This window comes from Ixodes scapularis, unplaced genomic scaffold (assembly GCF_016920785.2).
Source record: "Ixodes scapularis isolate PalLabHiFi unplaced genomic scaffold, ASM1692078v2 PGA_scaffold1__304_contigs__length_218370807, whole genome shotgun sequence".
Classification (NCBI taxonomy): Eukaryota; Metazoa; Arthropoda; class Arachnida; order Ixodida; family Ixodidae; genus Ixodes; species Ixodes scapularis.
The window spans coordinates 201321243-201340589 of record NW_024609846.1 but is presented as its reverse complement, the minus strand read 5'-3'; the positions used below and the strand labels follow the sequence as shown (position 1 = coordinate 201340589).

Sequence of the window (19347 nt, the reverse complement as noted above, 5' to 3'; positions counted from 1 at the left end):
ATTTTACTTTACTGATCGCTTCTCTACTCTCGAAAGATACCCAACCCATATCCCCCTATACTCCCTCATTTGGTGTATTCCCATGTGCCAACAGTGCCAACCTACCCACACTCAAAAGTCAAGTCAAAAGTGTTTATTTTTCTCCGTTTGGAGAGCGGAGGCAGAGAAAAAAGCAACTCAGTGTTGCTTGACGAGCCTCCGCCCCCCCCCCCCCCCCCCCCTACAGCAGCAGAGAAAAAAATATATACACGTACATAAATTCACACAAAGTCACAATCTCTACACCAATAAAAAGAAAATAGGTAAGCTAAATCGTACATTCGATTCATGCTTTAACTATTCCGGAACGTATTTAAGAAAATCACTGACAAATACAGAAAGTACGTCCTTCCGAGTTGCACTTAAAATATTTATGTTCAATTCAGTGCAACAATTTAAAAGGCGCAGTAGTTTATATCGCAGCATTTGATCGCCGTAATTGGTCCTGGAGTGCGGTACTGCCCACGCATCTTCAGAACGAGTGTTGCAGAGCGTTTCCATGAACAAAAGATTTGAGTTCGATAAAAGTGAACTGTTGGTACGAAACGACTTTTCATAGGAAAGGGCTAATTTGTAACTATAGGGACTGGTAATTTGCACAATATTAAATTTTTTAAGCAACGGTTTTGTATGACTCATAGCTAGTATGACAAATCATACGAATCACTCTCTTCTGAAGAATATGCGTTTGATTTATATTAGTTAAGGTTGTATTTCCCCATACCAAAAAGCAATAGTTATTTTGAGCGTAAAAAATAGAGTTGTAAACGAGTATCATGACCGAACTAGGAATCATGTGGCGATATGCCTTTGCTGTATCTCTAACCCTGCCTGTATTTCTAACCTCATACACAGTACCGCATTCCCAAATGACAGTCCTGGCACCATGACACCCCTCCATACACCATTAACGTCTTCATATCTATTATAGTTCCATAGCGCTCTGTGTTTCATGATTGCTGAATCTCGTTTCCCCTTCTTTATTACAAAATCTTCATGGTCTTTTAGATACTGTCTTCCTTCACTTAACCATACTCCCTGATATTTGTACTTTTCTACATGTTCTATTAATGTGTCCTGTATCTCCAGGGGCTCCCCCTTCTCGTCGCTGAAAACTATTATACCCGACTTGTCCCTACTAAATTTTAGTCCTAAATCATCCCTTTCCCTGCTGCATATTTTAATCAGTTCCTGTATAGTCTTACGACTTTCTGATACGAGTACAATGTCGTCTGCATTAATTAACCCTGGCAATACTTCATTTACTTTATGTCCTTCCTCCATGTAAGTCAGGTCAAAACCTAGGTTGCACTGTTCTAATCTTTTTTCCATCTCACTGAGGTATATCATAAAGAGCAGGGGAGACAATTGGCAACCCTGTCTAAGACCTCTTTTTATTGCTGCTGGTCTTGTAGTTTCGGCTTCCCATGTTATAACCACCCTATTCTCTGTATAATCCCGTTCTAGAAACTTAACTATGGTGCCTTTAGTCCATATTCCTTTAGTTTGTTCCAGAGTTTTTCCGGATTCACATTGTCATATTCCCCTTTGATGTCTAAAAATGGTACCCATAATGGCCTTTGACTTGTCATTGCTATCTCTATGCACTGAGTGATTACAAATAAATTATGATCTAGTCGTCTATCTTTCCTGAAACCGTTTTGAAGCTTCCCCAGAATCTGCTTTCTCTCTGCCCATTCTTCCATTCTTTTTTTTTACAATTTGCATAGCTAGTCTGTATATTACTGAAGTTACTGTGATTGGTCGGTATGATTTGATAATGTCTTTGTCTCCCTTGCCCTTATATAATAACATCATCCTGCTCAATTTCCAGTCATTGGGTACCTTCCCTCCAATAAGTATCTGGTCAATCACCTCCTTTAGTTTCAATTTGCTTGTTTTGCCTAGAACTTTTATCAATCTCATTGGTATGCCGTCTGGACCCGTCGCAGTTCCAGCCGGAACCTTTCCTCCTACTTTTTCGCACCCCCCGTAGTCATGCCCTCTTCTTCACTATTATCCTCCTCTTATGTTGTGTAGATGCTACCGTTCCCTACCGTCTGATCTGATTCTAACTCCGTTAATGCTGCTTCGATTGTATGTCTAACGTGTCCACTTGCCTCTTCCCCCAATACGTTTGTCCCTCCCTGTGTGGTTAGTGTCTGCTGGTACCCCTCGGTCTTTTTTCCCTGTGCACTGATGTGTTCCCAGAACCTTTTTGCCGCATTCAAATCCTTCTGGTTTATCTCTGTCATCCACTGGACTCCTGACCTTGCAATTTTGGCCTGTATTAATGCTGATGCGTCTCGCTTTCTTTCCTGAAATTCCTCCCATTTTGATGCTACTTCGGCTAGCGTTGCCCCCTTTTTCTTTGCCCATCTGTGTTCTTTAGGTGCCACTTGGCGTCTCGATATTGCTGCCTTAACCTCTTTATCCCACCAGCTTTTGAGCTCGCATTTTAGTTTTCTTCTTCCTTGTCTAAAAGTACGATGATGCGGGTCTCGATGTGGCTGTTCCGGAATGACCGAGGTGAAGCTGGTTGCTGACGGAAAAAGTGATTGTCTCGGTTACCGAGTGCTTGTCTGCGTTTCTGGTGCTGGAAACGTCGTTGAAAGGAGAGGTATCATCCAGGGTGGTAGGATCCCTTGTTCCAGACAGGCTGGCTCCCATGAAACCAGGCCGGAGACCGAAGGCCGTCCCGCTCAAAAACTGCTAGTTTAGAAGGGAAAGGTTGACAATGTGCATCGTTTGCGCGCTTTCATGCCCTCTGGAAGAATGGCTCCACGATTGATCTAATTTGCAGCAAATAACTGTCGCAAGTAAGCGTCTTCAAAAGCGCTGTGTGGGTGCTTGTTTTCGTAGCCGGTCTGATCTAAGAGCGTAGCGTCGAACGTGAACTATTTTGCTTCATCTTGCTTGATCTGGCGCGTGTTAGAGCAGAATGAATATGGTGGTTTCCGTAAAAACGGCACCGCTGCTTTGTGAACCATGGTGGTAGTCAGTGATTACGACTATGGTTTCAATACAATGAAGATACCTACACAGGTGTGAAGTTGCGAGCTATATGGCTGGAGGAAATCGGGCGTTCGACTCGCATCATGTTTGTCCAGGTATGTTTCCGTGATTTCGGATCGAAAGGCAAGTAGTTCTCAAGTTTCGCAGCACACCTGGCCTGCCAAAGCGAATATTTTTAGGTCGCGTTTTAATTTTTGCGTCATGACGCTAACCCACGTTGCTCACAAATGCCATGAAAACAACACCACTACAACCAACAACAACAGAAAAGCTGGATAACTGAATATTGATTTGGCTCTATTTTTTGTCCCTTCGGTTGCTTTTTGCCGCACAACGAAAGACGCTGACAGACGCTTTCATGGGATCGTGGCTCGTGGATGATGGAACGCCGCTTTTGATGGTCGCATCTTGAGAGCGTTGCAGACGTTTTTAAACGGGGTGGAATAGCAGACGAACGGCGGTGGTTGATGACCGGCGTCAACCATCGCCGGCGAGTCGTCCATGGTTGACGCCGACTCGCCAGTTCCATGAGCGCGTCTTAAATGACATATGCAAGGGGAAATTTTTTTCAAGAGTCTAGATGGGAAAAGGAAGTCATAAAACAAATTTACAACAAAAAATTAAATATGTTTATAGATATAGTTACGGCGCTACACGAATTTTATTTATCACGTGACTGGCCGCTATTTGTTTAGAGGTCTTCCGCTCTTTCGGAAGCTTCCTATGGTCTCTAGAAGTTACGCATTCATCTTCGTTTGAAGTGCAACAAAGAACGAAGATTAATAATTAAATTTTAGAGCGCAAAGGAAGCTTCTGAATGAGCGTAAGCAGACGTGATAGACCTGTGCGCCGGTAAGAAATTGACGGCGGCGGCGCCCTGTAGTGTTTCCTTCCGGCAGCGGCTGCGACGGCGTAGAGAAACGCGTTGAACCGGTGGTGCACCACGCTCAGTGTACGGCGGTGGCGTGACTTTTGCGGCGACGGCGGCGCAGCACGGTGGTGCACAGGTCTATTACGTGACCAGCGGCAGCTCCCCCGGGCGCCAACTACAAATTCGTTTTGCGCCGTAAATATAGCTGCAACATTTTTTAGTTGTAAGTTCGTTGTATGACATTATTTTTCCACCTAGGTTGTTTAAAAAATGTGTTTTTTTCATTGATTGTGCCCACTAAGGACATTGAAGACGATGATAGAGGGTGGTGCAATAGCACACGATGTCCGAGCCTGCCGCGCGTCTGCTCGCACCAACTCGCACGACTAGCAGGCGGTTTCACACGCCAGAATAGACGCACCGGACATCGCGCCAGGGAGACACTGTACTCCGTTTCACGATAACTGGGCGAACTGTCGAGGCTACGGCCACTAGGCCCAATAAGAGCGCCAGAGCCAGGCACGTCGCCCCACGTCACGGGAGCATGTGTGTCACTGCGCAAAATGCGAGGTCCGGAGGACCCTGCTGTAGTCTCCTCGCCAAGAGTCGTCTGCTAAGAAGCCAACAAGCTTCGGATAAACGTCCACCGCCCCAACATCGTCGTCACCGGAGTATCGAGCTCTTCGGAACATTCCACGAGACAAACATACGCTTAATTTACCTTCGAATCCGTGGCGAGTGCTAATGCCCGGGCGATGTTTCGAGCGAAAGCAGTTGATCACGCGGCCGCGATCGCGAACGGCACCGGCGCCACAAGGAGAAAAAAAAGTAATTTCTCAGTTTTTTTAAATATAATCTCGGCAGAGATGCACTCCCGTGAGTTGAATTGCCGTTGAAAGAAAAAGCAGCCGAAAACTATGTTTTGTCGTGGACGGCGCTGTTACGGTGGCGGTAACGAGGCCTCTGTGGCTGGTGAGCTCAGCGAGCGCTCACGGCTGCCGCGCATCTTGTCGACGGCACGAGAGGGTGCCACAAAGCATGGGCTGTAGTAGCGCATGCTTCTCATTGCATTTGCTGCGCTACAGGAGTTGTTGTCGTCGTTGTCGTTGTCGCCGTAGTCGATTCCGCATTGCGCTTCATTAGACATAAGCCAGAGAAAACACGGGAAAAATTTTTGTATTGGAGCCCATTCGCGTCGCCATACCACCAAGACAAACCTGCTCGCCGACGGCCCTCGGAACGCTCGGATAGTCCAGCCAATGCAACCCAAGCATCGCCCAGTACATCCGGGACCTTTCCACGTTCGCCGCTTCGCAGCAATGCACGGCGGGCTTCGGCGCCTCGGCGCTTGATCTCACTACCCCTCGTCTAGTTCACTGTAACCATGGGGTGTTGTATCGTGCCTTGCTCTGAAGCCCTTCTTGGGTCGAGGGGGCCGCAGCTGTCACAGTACGCCGAGTTATCGTGAAACGGAGTATAGGTTTGCGAGCTTGTCTGGCCGAGCAGACAAGCCAATTTAGTAATAATGACAGGGCTAGAGTCACTGAATGTTACCAAAGTACCGAAACTCCAAAGTTTCATTTCACTACCAAGCCGCGGAGCAGCAATCTCGACTCCAAAATGACGCTTCCCTATGCGGTCGAAGCGAAGCGCATACAGTGTATCGGTTCTCAAAACATGAAGAAGATACACACAGAAAGGGCGGACGGACAACAATGTTGTCCGTCCGTCCTTTCTATGTATCTGTCTCGTGTTTAATTACTGCTACCAACAAGCTTGTTTTGGTACCTAGTAGCGGTTCTTTCCCGTGTGAGCTCTTCAATCCACGTTCCTAGCCTGTGGCAACACTCTTCTTTCTTTTTTATTAATGTTCTTTTTTTCCGAGCCGTGCGCGACTTGCACCACGCTGTCTTGCCTCACTCTCTCTTTTTTGCCTCGAAACACATCGAAGTCGAGTTTTAGGCTTAAAGTCTGAGGCATAGAGTTTTCAACGCAGCACCAGCGCAACCGGAGCGAACAAACGAGACGGCAATCATTGGCAAAATAGATTAGCGGTTACGTGATAAAAAATAATATAAAAAAAAAAATCAACGCATCTTTTCTTCAGTCGTAACGCGCCGTAGCCCTGGTAACATGGAAACGTTTTATATACGTTGTTTTGTTGTTTTGGTCCGACCCACAAAATGGCCGACTGACAACTTCCGCCACAGGCTAAACCAGCCAATCAGAACTGGATTCTGCAGGGATTGACCTCCGATAAGCGGACTGGATGGAATTCGGTACTCTGTGAGCTTTCAGTGACTGTAGGCAGGGCCACTCTAATCTGTAGGCGGGGCTTCCCTCATGAAAATGGCATATCTGGACTTATATATAAAAAAAAAACAAATATGTAACAGTAAGAAAGCACAAAACAAACAGATGGACGAAAACAGACATGTACATGTCTGTTTTCGTCCATCTGTTTGTTTTGTGCTTTCTTACTGTTACATCTGTCCCAACACGCTCGTCAAAGTCCTCAAACAAATATGGTTATATGAAAAATTGGGCATATGAGGCCATATCAAGCACATCGGTTTATACAAGGCGTATCTAGCCAGATATGCCCAATTTTTTATATATCCATATCTAAGTCTGCCAAATAAGTGTATATCTGCCTCCCATATCAGGCCAGATATGTCCCAATCAAATAATGCAACCTTTATATATATTGTTGTTTTCTACAAATAACTACCAAAAGTGACTTCTCATCTGTATAAGAAAAATATCAACTGGATATTTAGCATATACCAACTTTTATTAATTTTTACATGAACTGCGCTTTACGCCACTCCTGATTTCGCTCAACTTAATTCCCAGGGAAAGCAGAATTTTCGACATTCGCTTAACGAATGTCGACGAAACATGTGTCCATGAAACGAGTATCCACGAGACGGTGGCCGTGGAAGTGTTATCACGGAACGCAGGGAGAATAAAAAAAAATCAGTGTTCTACCTGCAGTTCTGACATGATTTCAGACGGCCAATGGCAGGTGACTGCTGGTAGAATTTCGGAGAAATTGTTATTCCGGCTGCCAGGAGATAGGCGCGGCCTAATTCTTGAGGTAATCTGGAAGAGCACCTGTGGGAAGACGCTCAATTGTCGCGAAGTAGGTCGTAGCGCACTTACGTTGACGATACCGGACTTGGAAGGTGAAATCTGAAATATATGCTGACTTGCACATGACAACCACTCAAACACAAAATCGAGAAGGAAGGTGTCCCTGAAGATTCAACACGATGTATCACAAGCTGTCATTTGTAGAACCGAAGACTAAACGCATCACAAAAAATTCCTGGGCTTCTTTGAAGAAATCGCTGCTTGCCGATATACGGATATGACTTTTCGAATTTACTGCAGCAGCAGAATGCTCAGCAGCCACGCAGAGCGCAACACACGCAAAACTAGGCCCGGCAGCCACGCTTTCAGCTTAGGGAGAGAGAGAAAAGGAGAGAAGGAAAGGCCAAAATGGGAGTGCACACACAAAAGGCTTATCTTCTGGGGCATCCCAACGAGGACATGGTCCTGATCCCAACAATGAACACAAAAAGAGGATTTGTCACTTGTACTCAAGGGAGATAGTGCAGTGAATGCTATGTGTGGCCTTGAGCTTCAGGCAGGTGCCGTGTTCTGCCTTATCACCGTCTTCTAGACTGTAGGCACGTGTCCCTAACCGGAGACACGATTGGCCTAAACACGCATAGGGTCTACTCTACTGTCAATACCAAGTGAACAGGACAGCTCTATGAAGTCCACCTTTTGAACTTCCAAAGAAGCTGTCCAGCTTGAAAGTGAGCCAAAACGATGCAAGTCTGAATATACTATGTTCTACACCGTATAACCAACATTATAATTTTTAATGGAAAAAATAAGCGCAACTTTGTTTGCACACGATGTTCACAAACAAATAAATAAATAAATAAATAAATATTTTTTTACAATAAATTTAAAATTATGTCTACACTGCTAGGTCCGCGTTTTTAAATTTCAGACTTTTTTTACGAAAGAGTTGCACACAAAAGACACCACGGACAGCACATCTTCCGAATTTCAACTTACGATGAATCGCCGACGTTCATAAACGGAAGGTTGCGGTGCTGCGCGAAAGGTTTTTAAAAATGCTGCGCAGGGTACTGCGGGCGCAACGGCTTCGCAGCCGTTCGAAGGGATCTGATTCAGGACGACGAAGTAGCGTCTTGCATCTTCAGTAAGCTAACGGTTCGTGAAAATAATTTTGTTCATGTTTCCCCGCTATATTTAGCGGGGAAACATGAACAAAATTAGTTTCACTGCTAGATTTAGCGGAAAAATTTACGTCACGTGACATAAGCACAAATTCAATTTCCCGCTAAATTTAGCGGGGCGGTTACACCGATGCCGCCGGTGACGCCGACACCGCTTAACGCGGAAACGTGCGCCTAAGAGCTGCAATCTAAAATCCATTATTTGATTAACTCGCTTTCCGATCTTATGCACTTCGTCATATTGTCACACGTCAAACATACAGCCGAATTTCATTTGTCTTTCAATCTTCAAAATGCGCAATTCATTAATTGGTCCAAATATCTGGAATAACTTCCCTTTAAGGATGTTATCAATATTTAACCAATTACATGAGACTTCTGCAATATAGATCAATCAACTAGTGTCTTGGCGAGTACAAATGACTTCTTGCTTGCACAACAGAAACGGGCCCCTATATCATTATCAGGGGATATATCTTTACCCATATATGTCGTGAACGGGCTAAATATGACAGTATTTGAACTTTAATACCGCAGTATATCGCTGCATTTGCAGGCGTATATGGCGATATATGATAATATTTATGCACGTTTACAACCATATGGCATTATTCTCCCACTTATATGGCGATATCTGGCCGTATTTGCTCCCATATATAGCATTATATGCCCATATTTGACTCCTTATATTATCATATATTGCCATATATAAAATATAACAGGGCCATATATGACATTTTTGTACGGGTAGATAGATAAATAGATAGGATGTATTTTCGTGCCTGCAAACAGCCAAGTGGCCTGAACAGCAATGCACTGTCCTGTAGCCAGATGCATAAAAGTATAGGATAAAAACACAATCCGGCGAAAATGTCTGTTTCAACAAAAAAGGCATCATGAATCTGTTCAGACGTGCCATTGGGCAAGTGGCCCGCACAACAGGATAAAACGTATCTCTGCATTTTGATGTTCTCCCTGACGGTACCCGGAACCTCAGCGACATCAGCAGCTGGGCACAATCAAGAGAACCATGCACAATTTGACGCAGTAAGTGCATGTCTCTTGCAATTCGTCTATCGTGCAGAGGCACTAGACTGAGGTCAGTCAGCAGGGAACGGTAATTGTAGAAACGGCGGCGGCCAATATATCGACCGTATAAAATTCGTATAAAGTTACGTTGAACGTTTTCAATAAGATTACTATGTAACATCATTACAGAGCTCCATACGACAGACGCGAACTCGAGGTGTGATCTAACCAATCCGCAATACAGACAAAAAAGACACTCAGAGCAGCTAAATATTTTTGTCAGCCGCGAAATCAATCCCATTTGGCGAAGTCCTTGACCAACAATGCGAGAGAAGTGGAGGCAAGAATCCAATTTCGAGTACACAAAGACACCAAGATCTCGTACATAAACAACCCGCAGCACTTGCTCTTCAAATATAGCGTAGTCGAAGACTATGTTCCCCTTTTTCCGGGTAAAAGACATGACTACAGTCTTTTTCGGATTCAGTTGAAGCAAATTTTCTACGCACCAATGTTCAATGGAGCGGATGTAATTTTGTATCTGAATACAGTCATTCCCATTGTCAACCACACGGAAGAGTTTGAAGTCATCGGCGAACATTAGCACTTTCGAGTTTCTGAGGAAAGATGGTAGATCGTTAACAAACATGAAAACAGGAGTGGTCCAAGTTTAGAACCCTGCGGTACGCCAGATACGGGTGCAAATGTCTCCGACACCCGATTAAAAAATCTAACATAATTTTGGCGATTTGAAAGGTAACTTTCAAGCCATGCGCAATACAAGGTGCATAGTCCGTATCCTTTTAATTTCAATAGGAGTATCTGGTGGTCAAGCTTATCGAAAGCCCTGGTCATGTCAAAGTAGACTGTGTCCACCTGACCACGGTTGCATACTGCAGGATCACTATGACCGAGAAAAGTAGCTAAGGTCGTCTCCACTGATCTACCCCTGCGGAATCCGTGTTGCAAAGGTCAATTTTTTTGTTTGAAATATGAGTACAAGCGTTCATACACCACCATCTAAAAAAACTTTGGGAAGCCACAAAGAGACACAGGGCGGAAATTATTGACATTAAAATTATTTCCGGAATTGAAAACTGAAACTTCCCCCAAGAAGGATAAACCCAATACTTAAAGACAGATTAAATATATGGGTCAGGATATGTATAAATATTTGAGCACAACCTTTTATAATAAAATTAGGAATGTCATCGCAGCCAGTTGAAAGTTTTGGTTTGAGCTTCCGTATCGAGCAGATCACCTCATCCTTGGTTACGCTGTGGAATGCTAAGGAGTCAGCAAAACCCTCAAATTTGAAATCATTAATGCCTAATGATTTCAAATTGTCACATTCCGAAAAGCAAGAGCTAAAGTGATTAGCAAATGCGTGTCTCACTTGTGGCTTGAATAAAAGCTTATCGTCAGTTTTTAACACAGAAAAACGCTGGTACTAACTATCCTTACTCTGGGCCCGAACATAATTCCAAAAGCAACTTGGTTCTTTTTTTTAAATTGTTTTCCAAACAACTTTGATAACGAGCTTCATCTCGAGAGTAAAACTTCTTAACTATTGCTCTGCGGGCTGAAAACCTCTGATACCAATATTTACAATTTGACTTTTTATAGAGTTTGTGGTAATGCTGCTTCTTACACATATAATATTTCAGGACAGATGGAAACCACTTAGGAAATTTTTATTTCCTTGGACACTGTTTAGGTATGAATTTTTATATAGCCCGCTGGACAGTTGATGTTACCAGTTCGACACAAGAATTAACGTCCGTAAGGTAAAAGAGGCAAGACCAGCCATAGCCACGAAGACGATTGTATATACCGAGATAATTGCCACGCGTATAGAGAAACTTGGGTAGTGACTGCTCACGTAGTATTTAAAATGATCAAAAAAAAAACATTGTCTGAACGAAGGGGGAAAATAATCGACTGGGACAAGCATCTCGCGTGTCTCTTTCACGTCGAAGACGGGTACATTCGTTATGATCAACTCTAAAACATTCCCAGCATAGTGTATTATCGTATTGTGCTGGTGCAACCCGTTAAAATAGATAAAATTGGTCAGGCACTGTAGTTTATCTCGTACTACAGCGCGGTCACTCTGGACAAAGCCGGTTAACCAGTCGACCTTTGGAAGGTTAAAATCGCCATAAACGTGTACTTTGTACTCTGAAAATCAATTCGGTTCTCTAGGTCTGCAAAATGGTGTACGAAACCACAAACGTCGGAATTCGGCGGAAAATAATAACAGCCAACGAGGTAGTTAAAACCATCCGATGTTGGTATTTCCACCCAGACACATTCCCTATACGTCTCAAGGTCTGTACGCCCAATCGGATAAAAATCAGACTTCCACGCTATTAGAACACCACCACCGTATTTAACAAGTTCAGTGTAGTTTCTGCCGGTTCTAAATACTGAGAATTGACTTGGAAAATTAGAGCTGCTAGTGCAAGATTCATTTAGCCACGTTTCCGTCAGATAAATGATGTCATGGTCACAGGAAAGTGCATTATTAACAGTTCCTCACTTTTGGTTCTGAGTCCTCTCGTATTTTGATAGTACAATTTAGTTTTCCGCGCCATCATTGGGGGTAGCTTGGACAATGTTAGAATCTTCACCATAAAATGGACGGAAGACGTGACCAACAGGCCACACTTGAGGTTTTTCAAGAGTTCAAACAAGTCCTTGTCCAAAGAGACATGGAAAAAGCTGTAGGTCGGATGCCTGGTTTTCAGTTTGGTGCACACAAGTCTTGTCCCCAACAAGCCTTGCCAGAAGTCCTTGCAGATCCGATGCTTCGGTGCTCCCAGCCAGACGGGAGACAAAGAGACCTGTCACTGCCGATGGCCTCAGGGCGGTCTTCAGCACGGACAGCTTAGCTGTGCCAACTGTGGTTGGAAGCCTCTGCGTCTGCCTCTCCGGGTCGAATGAGCGGTGCACGACCGTACGTTGATGACGGCCAGGAGACTTTTGTCTAGCATGGAACTTCGGTAGCGGTACACCAGCACGCAATGAACTTGGGTTTGTGAAAACAGCTGATGCGAAGCTACCCGTGGATGGAGCTGGGCAGTCGCTGCCATTGGGCAGCGACTGCCCAATGGCAGCCAATGGTGCTGGGAATTCTACACTCCCACAGACACAATCCCGCAGGTCACGCACCGCGTCACGAAGCGAAATGTTTCCCACTCGAAGCTCCTGCACTTCGCTTGTAAGATCTTCCAGTCGACTCGCCATTGACTGAATCAACTGGATAATACTTGCAGAAATAATTACCATTGACAGCGTCTGCAGAATCCAAAAGAGCCGCAGAATCCCCGGGGGGCGTGATAGCGATGGCGGCCCCGCTGATAAGCTCTGCTGTCGAAGGATCCCGTCGCTTCATAGAGTGATTGCATTTGTACTTGCTGTTCCCGGATTCTATAAAGAAATTGTATTCATCGGCTTGAACGTTTATGCACTTGGAATGAAAGCGCATTTTGCAAGACGCACAAGGCAAATATTGCGACCGGCCACGAATTGGCTGGGAGCAGCGCGCACATGCGTGCACCTCGGCAGCCATCTCGTGAAGATTATATAAGACAATTATATAAAAAAACAACTGAGAGAATGCCAAAGGACGTTCTTAGAAGACTTAATTTGAGACCTGCAAAGTAACAAGAAGTTTTGGAAATGCATGAGACGGTCCGGTAAATATAAACTTGCCCCCCTCCCCCTCAAATGCAGCATAAAGGGTTTGTAGAACAAATGATTATGACGAAGCTACATTATTTAATTATTTTTTAAAGTCACTATTTCTTCCCGATGAAAATGTTTCTTTCAGATGGTTAGCGACCAGTATGTTAGCATGGAGCAGGTTGAGTTCTCCATTAGTGAAATCGATAAATTGCTTGTTATTATGAATGAATCTAAAGCCGCTGGTCCTGATGGTATTTCCCTGAGGGTGTTAAAGTGTTGTTAGAGTGAACTAGCGAAATACATTTTTGTCATTTTGTCTAAGTCGACACAGGAGAGCAAACTACCTGATGATTGGAAAGTAGCCAAAGGTGTGCCAGTTTTGAAGGGGGGATCTGAATGTAATGTTTGAAACTACCGGCCTATTTCGCTTACCCCAGTGCGTTGTAAAATTGGTGAACATATTTTATACTTGGCGTTTATAAAGCACCTTGTTTCGATCGGCTTTTTGAATGATTAACAACATGGTTCCGTCAAGGTTCTTCATTACGATGCAGCCAATCGAGTTTTATCATAATATTGCCAGAGTACTTGATAATATAAGTCAAGTTGATCCTATATATTTAGATGTCAAAAAGAAGTGGATGCATTAGTTAAGAGATTACCTAGCTTCAAGGCGGCAACAGCTTATGGTAAATAGCACATGTTCGGGTCATGTCTTTGTTACATCACGCGGACCACAGGGATCTGTGTTGGGACCGTTTCTCTTTCTCATTTATATTAATGATATTTTCCGCGGAACTGAATACAAATAAGTCTATTTGCCGATGATTGTGCATTGTACAGCGCAGTGTCAGGTGTAACGAATTCCATACAAAATATGAGAGGTCTTAAAATAATTGAATGATGGTGTAGTAACAATATGATGTCATTGAACGCTAGCAAGTGTGTTAATGTGTTCTTCACAAGAAAACATCATAAATTGACTCATTAGTACTCCAACATTATTCAAAATATTAGAATGGAACCATCTTATAAATATTTAGGTGTTATATTTGCCAAAGATGGTACATGGACAGCGCAAGTGAACAGCGTCGTTTCCACGGCAGGCAGGGCTCTGAGCTTTTTACAACGCAACCTGAAACATGTAAGCCAAGAGGTTAATGAGGCAGCGCGTAAAGCGTATGTCAGACTGACATTAGAGCATGCCTGTCTTGTGTGGGATCCGTCTTACCAGGTTCGTATCAGTACTATAGGACGTATTCAATTTGTTGCTGATCGGTTTGTCCTGGGTAGATACGATCGTTTCAGTAGTACAGCTGAAATGAAAAACTAACTGGAACGGGTGCATCTGAACGAACGGCGTAAAAGGCTGCGCGTGGAATTGTTTTATTCTGTTTATCGTAACCAAACAGAAATTCGTGCTGCAAAGTTCCTGTATTCATCATATTACCATTCTGCTCGTACACACCATTGTTATAAGGTTCAGCCCTATTTCTCCAGGACAAGTATTACGAAACACTCTTTTTTATTTTCGCACGAACCATCGCAGATTGGAATTTCATTACCTGCGGAAGTGGCGTGCCGGGAAACCGTGGACCTTTTTTTTTTTTTCTTTTTTTTTAATGCATTGTGCCTTCCTGCAATAATGCCTGTATGCGCGCTGCGGGTTTTTCATGAATGAAGAATGAAGATAAAAGACGTTAAGGCTGTAGTGAGGTCATCGTATGAGTAGTCACATTTGCGTGCAGCATCAAATCAAATCAAATCATTTGTTTGCATCCGCAAGTACGGATGCCGGAGCCACGGACAAAAAAGCCAATCTTTGTTGGCTTGACTAGACCCGGGCACCGAGAGCTTGGCAGATGGTGACAGGGATGCAGGAAAGACAGTTAGGGTAATAAATATGCACAAAACACGTTAACTAAAAGGTTAACACAACTTAATACATATTATACAAAAAGTAGGTACTGTGATTTACGATCTAAACTATAAATGTTAAGATTATCTAAAAAATATCTATTGATTAATGTGGGTAGGTTATAATGAAGGGACTGCAAGCCGTAATTTGTACGCTAACAGGACAGCCTTCATTCCTCCGGGAAGTGGGTGCGGATGGTGGTTATATTTCTGCTTAAATTTGATGTATGCCTAAAAAAAAAAAAACAGTCACTTATGGTGATGAAAAACAAAATGACCGAGACAGAAAGTATTCATACAATATATATATATATATATATATATATATATATATATATATTGATAATTTTGTATTTTTGAAATAATGATTCGGTGTTGAATAAATAATGAACGTTTCCAATAAAGCGTTACCCCCCTTTTGAAAGATGTGGTTGTGTTGTCCCTGTTTTAATTGTTTATTCTTTCTTCATCCATGACTTAAACCAACACGCTCTTCTACCAAGCAAGCCCCCTTTTGAAGCAATATTTTATTTACATTTGATTTTGTCGTTGTACCCCAAACGAGATGAGAATACGTTATTTGGGATTCCAAGAATGCATGATATGTTTATAATTTTATATTTTCAGAGAGAATGAAACGACATCAAGCAATAATACCTACGATTTTGTATAATTTACTGGTAATTTGAGTTATATGTTCATCCCAAGACAAGTTTTTTGAAAATGTAACACCGAGTGTTTTATGATTTGTTACTAGTTCAGCTGACTTGGGATTAAACTGGAGAGTTTTGTTTAGAGCTACATGTTTATTGATTGATCTAAATATTTTGCTTTAGTTTTTGTTTCATTAATATTAAGCCCATTTGACTTTGACCACATTGCAAGCTTGAAGAGCATGACATTTCCTTCGATTAATAAATTTATCTGCATCCGCGTCAGAGAGGAACAGACTGGTGTCGCCTGCATACATTATGAAATGAGTGTCCTCGTCAGTATTCATAATATCATTTATATAAATATTAAAGAGTAAGGGCTCCACTATGCTACCTGGTGGGACACCATACCTGATCGGCATAAAATATAATAAATGTCCATCAATGCACACATACTGCATCCGCTCTTGTAGTTCTGAACACAAATGTGAAAGCGAGGTACCACGAATGCCGTACTAGTATAATTTGTCAACACGTATTTTGTGAATAATTTAATCAAAGGCTTTGCTAAAATCTGTAAATGCGCCTAATGTCAAAGGTTGTTTCGATGTTATGTAGAATAATTTCCCTTTGTAAGAGGAGTGCGGATTCCGTCGACTTTCCCTTTCTAAAACCGAACTGAGACTCAGAAAGTACTGAGTGTTTAACAAGAAAACACTATCGAAACGACACAAAATAATCTTTTCGAGCGCTTCAAAAAAAATAGGTAGGATCGATATAAGTCTATAATTAGACAAATAATTCTTTTCACCACCCTTATACATCACTGACACTTTTGCACGTTTCATTTTTCTAGGGAAATCTCCGCACGACAAGCGCAAATTGAAGATGTGTACAAGATATGGCGCAATCATGTCATGAATATTCATTCATTTGTTTATTTTTTGTGCTCATGAACAGCTTGACGCCTTGGTAATGATGCACAACAAAATGTTCACGGGTTAGTTACGAAAGTTTTGAAAGCTACGAAGTTAGGGTTAAAAGCATCAATATCTGCTCCCCTGAGCAGATATTGATGCTTTTGGAAGCATATTGATGCTTTTGGAATTCAACACTTGTGGAAGTGTTGAATACGGGTCATGGGACTGGTTTGGATGATGTGATTAACATGAAACGTTGGAGAAACCCGCAAAACTCGACTCGGAACGTGAATATTAATAGCAGATGTGGGATCTGGGCAATCAATTAATCCATGAATACATTTATACAGGACAACAAGATCGCGCTCACGCCGTCTGGAACTCAAAGTAGGGCATTTGCATCGTTCCAAGAGTCTCGCACAAGAATAATAAACAGTACGACCAATGTAACGATCGCAAACAATTAAAAAAAAAAACGCTTTTGAACATTTCCAATCATCTCTTGGCTCGTAGAACTAATACAATTCCAGACTACAGAGGAAAACTCCAACTTGGTCCGGATTAACGAGAAATATAACCGAAGACTACAGGTTGATGTGGAGAACTCACGCGTGATTCTAGAAATAACACCCAGCTTACGCAAAGAGCCATTTATAAGGTTGTTAACATGAACAGTAAAGGTATAACGAAGAGTTTATATTTAATAGGTTTAATTTAAAGGTCATCAATATCACGTTTTACTATTTTTAAGCCCATAAATGTTTTAAACACTTCATCATAAGTAGTAGGATCGAGAAAGATAGATTCATTGATTCCTCGTAAAATGCTGTCCACAGCTGCCTCGCAGTATGAGCTGGACCCCAGATTTACGAAATGGGAATTAAAACATTCCGCGTGCGCGGCCTTGGACACCAATCTGCAACCTGTGCTAAGTTCTCCTATTAAACTGTGTGATCTACCGCGCTGTAAGATTTCATTTATTGATTTCCAAATGATATCTGGACGTTTCCTCGAAGCCTCACAGAACAGTTTATTATAATATTCACGCTTTGCCCTCCTTAGATCTGCTGTTAAGGTATTGCGATATTTCTTGAAGATAACTGATTTATTTAGGCCTTTCGTTGTGATATCATCTCTGTACAACCAAATTTCGTGCGTTACCATTTTAATGCGAACAGGCGTAATCCAAGGCTTACGAATTTTATTTTGATGAGGTAATTGCTTTATATGATGGTAGCCGGTTGGGGGGGGGGGGGGGGTGCTACTTTCGAACTTCCGGGTTATCGCTCTAAGCCTCTCTACGTCGTTGGCCTGCACACGCAAGAATGCGTCATAAACGCTCCGCAAATAAAGGACTGAAAAAGTAAAACGAATGGGCGAGCACCCACCGAGTAGACTCAAATCGACAGCAGGTTCTATGGGCACGCCGGCACCTGGGACACATTTGTTTCCAAGAATGTTCTTCGATGTTTTTTAGGAAGGTCTGAAAGCGCCCGAGTCCGGAAAGTTCGTAACTCGCTTTGTTTTTGTGTTTTGTTACAATGGCGATGGTGATGCTGCGATGCGGCGATGTTTGTCGGTTCTGACCAAGCTCATTTGACGCAACGTGAATGTGCTTAAATTTGAACTTTCAAATAAAAAAAAAACTGTTTTAATATTTATTTTAATATTGGTAGTAAAGCTTATTGAAGTGCATTGTGCACTAAACTGAAGCCTGGCTTCGTTTCATTTTAACGTTGTGGCGACCACGGTTGTCCCATGTGCCGTGCTCGATATATTTGTTCTGCATTGGATGTCCGGTTATCCATCGCCTGCAGGGTTGTAAAGTACCTAGTACAAGTAACTGAAAATCGGCATCTAGGTACTTTTGCTCTAACTGAGGTACCAAACTAGGTGCTTTCATTTCTCTGTATCTGTATCTGTATCTTAAGTATATTTTCCAGCAACTTAAGTGAAGTTACTTTTTACCGGTACTTTTATATTCACTTCGTCAAAACGGTAGAAACTATAAATCTTGACGAAAATAATCCCTGAAGAAGTTGAACAAGAGGAACAAAGGACAAACACAAATCTCCAAACACAGCTAGGTGACTGGTGCGCGACCGAAAAAATCCGCCTGGTCCGGGTATCGAACCCGGGACCTCTTCATTTCCAGTGGAGCGCTCTACCAACTAAGCTAACCAGGGGTTAGACCTTGTTTGTCCTTTGTGTTTGTCCTTTGTCAAATTAAAATTCTTTATTGATCTCTGAATCAGAGAAAGGAGGCAGAGAAAAAAGCAACTGACACGCTGCTTGGCTAGCCTCCCCCCCCCCCCCCCCTCCCCGTATCAGCCCAGGGAAGAACAAACAAACGTAAAGACACCAGTATTTGACACATTCATTATAGCAGGAGAAAGGCAACATCATCTATATGCTAAAAAGAAGAATGTAAACAAAAGGGGAGAAAAAAGAAACAAGAAAGAATGTCAAAAATAACAACACACACAAAAGGCATACAATCGTGTTATACTAAACTTTTTTTGTTTTGTTTTTACATGGGAGTATATATTAGACAAAAAGTGAACATATTTGTTTGGCGGACATGGTGAACATATCTATATCGAGTTCATAAAAACGATTCAGAAGATGGGGGAGTGTACATTTTAACATCTGATTCCCATAGTTTGTTCTTGAATGTGGCACTATCCATATCTCAGCACTACGAGTTGGATAATTTGCTTGTCTAAGTTCAAGTTGGGAAATTGATAGACATATACTTCCGTTCTGTCTAAAAGACCTTTTGTAGGAAAGTGCAAGTTTATAACTATATTGATTTGAAATTTGTACTATAATAAATTTATGAAATAATGGCTTGGTATGACTATCGTATGCTGCATGACATAAACCTCGAATTGCTTTTTTTGACGATTATGTATTAGTTTAAAATTTCTGGC

At 42.4% G+C, this 19347-nt stretch overlaps 1 non-coding gene across 1 annotated transcript; it reads right to left on the bottom strand.

Moving 5' to 3' along the window:
* Window positions 1-18527: 18527 nt before the first annotated feature.
* Trnas-gga lies at window positions 18528-18600 on the bottom strand. Its single transcript has one exon. It is a non-coding gene; the product is annotated as a tRNA-Ser (tRNA).
* Window positions 18601-19347: the final 747 nt, after the last annotated feature.